A 3062-nucleotide genomic window follows, 5' to 3' on the forward strand; every position below is an offset into this window, starting at 1 on the left:
GCAAAGATATGGTGCATGCTACCTGTATCGTACAGGACCGGGTAGCCTAGCCGTCGGGGCTTAGGGTCCCTATTTACGCCGCTTCCAGGCTTCGTCTTAGCCTTAGAATTAGTTGCTAATACCTGTGGTTTTAGCGTTTTACCGGTATAATCGGGTTCCGAATCCGATTCCGAACATAATTCTATAACCCCGCTAATAGCGGAATTAACCTCCTGTTGCAGTGCCCGGTACGGTAAATTACCGCCCGAATCGCCTGCCTGTTCCAGGGCGTTATACGCTGCGCAAACGCTAACGTCACCTGGAATTGAGCCCGTAAATAACTCGAAATCCATTGAAATCATGGAAGTTCCAGCGTTCGATTCGCTGGAATTGGAGGATTTATTATCTTTTGCAATAGCCGAATCCGAATTAGGGGTTGATTTGCCCTTTTTTCGTGATTTGGAGGTGCCGTCCTGCCCATTATTTTCCTTTTTAGCATCCTTTTTAGCGCCTTTTTTCCCTGATTTTCGACCTTCAGCCCTGTAATTAGTGGCTTTGGCAGTTGTAGAGCCTGAAATCGAATTTTCGGATATAAGGTCCGCCATAAGGTATTGCAAATTTAATCGATCCGAATTTTGGCCTATAGCCTGCAGGGCCCGTTGGGTACTGCGTTGGCGTTCGGTCCAGGTAGGGAACGTCCCCTCCAGGGCCCGTAGGTATTGATTTCGTACATCGATAGGGCTAATTTGCACGTTGGCATTCGCTAATCTAGCTACCAGGGAATTAAAACGGCTGTTAAATTCTGGTATTGACCCTCTAAATTTCGAAAAATTTAGGGCGTGAAATTCCCGATATAGCGAGTCTCTGCTAATTTCGGGTGCAACGGAATAGCTATCTTCCAGGGTCTTATAGGCCGTTACAGGGCTGGAATGCCATGCAATGGATTCTAAAGGTTCCTTGGTTAGGCTGTCTTTAATAAGCAATAATATGTCACGGGCAGGCAGGGCGGACAGGTAGGTGCGGGCAATCAGGTAACAGGACAGAGTATATTGGCTATCTAGTCTTCCAGGCACAGGGTAGCAGGTGGTTGTTGACGAAGACGTAGCTCGAGGAGCTACATATCGGAGACTGCAGAGATTTCGCGTAGATATACGCGCGCGAGGCGCTCGGCCCTCGCGCCTTCACGTGACAGGGGTCATGACTAAGCGACAGCCCAGTGGCTGTCCTTCAGGTCTGTGACAGTATTCCCCCCTTCCAGGCCGAGCTCCGTCACGGCCGGGGCCCGGGCTTATGGGGGTATCGACGGTGGAAATTCTTTACCAATTGAGCAGCGTTTTCCAGGTAATCGGCAGGTTCAGTCGTGGGTTCGCTATATCCAGCCCAACGGACGATATATTTCAGCCGGCGGCCTCCTCGGCCGCGGGTTTCCCAAAAGGAGTCGAGGATCTCTTCGACTTCGTATTCTCTCTCACCTTCCACTTCCAAATGGGGTGGCGGTGCAGGTTGTTGGCCCGGCAGGGGCTCAACGTCAGCAGGTTTTAGTCGGTTTATATTGAAAACAGGGTGTACTCTCATAGACGACGGCAGGTCCAAACGGTAGGCGTACGGGCTAATCACTTCAGAAATTCGGAAGGGTCCCAAGTTCTTCCAATCCAGTTTCTTCTGCGGGCGGGCGGTCTGGATGTTCCGTGCGTCTAACCATACATATTGGCCGACGGTAAGCCGGCGGGCCGGGGTACGGTGTCGGTTCGCCTGTTCTTCGTAACGGGCTTGGGCGGCGGTCATTTCGGCGCGGGCTTGTTCCAGAATGGCTTCCATTCGGGCGGCTAGCTTTTCGGCATCCCGCTGGGCGGGCAAAGGCTGGTTCAGGGGTACCGGCTCGAATCCCATGCGGGGATGGAATCCGTAAGTCGCGTAAAACGGGGAGGTTCCGGTGGTCTCGGACTTGTGGGAGTTGGCTGTGAATTCGGCGAGGGGAAGCCAACTTTCCCAATCATCTTGCAGGTAGGCCACATAAGCTCTCAAATATTGTTCCAGGGACGCGTTAAAACGCTCGGTCTGTCCGTCAGTCTCGGGGTGGTGAGCAGTGGATAGCAGGCTGTCGATTTTCAAACGGGTTGTCAGGTGTTTCCAAAACTTCGACACGAATTGGGTGCCTCTATCCGAAACTATCGTCAGGGGCAACCCGTGTAGTTTCCATACGTGGTGTAGGTACAGGTTGGCGGTGTCCTCGGCATTGCAGGTCCCTTTACAAGGGACGAAGTGTCTCATCTTAGTCAGGCGGTCTACGACCACTAGAATGGCGTCGTGGCCGTTGCTTTGCGGCAAATGTGTGATAAAATCCATCGACAGGTGTTGCCATGAGCGTTCAGGAGTGGGCAGGGGTCGCAGGAGGCCCTGGTGGCCTTCGCGGGACGGGTTGATTCGGCGGCAGGTCTGGCATTTCTTTACCCATAATGATACGTAATGTAGCATTCCGGGCCAGTAATATTCTCGGGACAGCAGGTCGTAGGTTTTTGCTTTGCCGGGGTGACCGGCGACGGGGGAGTCGTGGCAGCGGCGCAGGATCTCGGCTTTCAGATTATTCGAATCGGGTACGTACAGTCTATTGCGGTAATACAAATAGCCGGATCGTTCTTCGCATTCGGCCAATTGCAGCTTGGGGTGGCGGTCGGCGCCTGTCCTCAACGCTTCTAGGGCAGATTGCGTTATCGGGTCGGATTCGTATCCGGCGTCTAGTAGCTCTATCAGGTGTCTTGGCAATAGGGGTTTGTTTTGGCGGATTATGGGTTGTAACCGGGTGGGGCGGGCAGGTAAATTGTGTTCTTTCAGTACGACTTGTGTTTGGTGCTTAAGTCGTTCATCCCCCTCCTCAGGCATATCCTCTGACCTCCTGGTTAGTGCGTCGGGTTTCGCTCCTTGTTTCCCGGGTCGGTAGGTGATACGGAAATTAAATCTTGACAGGAATTCGGCCCATCGGGCTTGTCGGCGGTTGAGCATTTTCGTCGTCGTGAAATATTCCAGGTTGCGGTGGTCCGTAATTACTTGGACCGGGGACGACGTCCCTTCGAGTTCCGGGCGCC

Source organism: Pyricularia oryzae, chromosome 1, assembly GCF_000002495.2.
Source record: "Pyricularia oryzae 70-15 chromosome 1, whole genome shotgun sequence".
Lineage (NCBI taxonomy): Eukaryota > Fungi > Ascomycota > Sordariomycetes > Magnaporthales > Pyriculariaceae > Pyricularia > Pyricularia oryzae.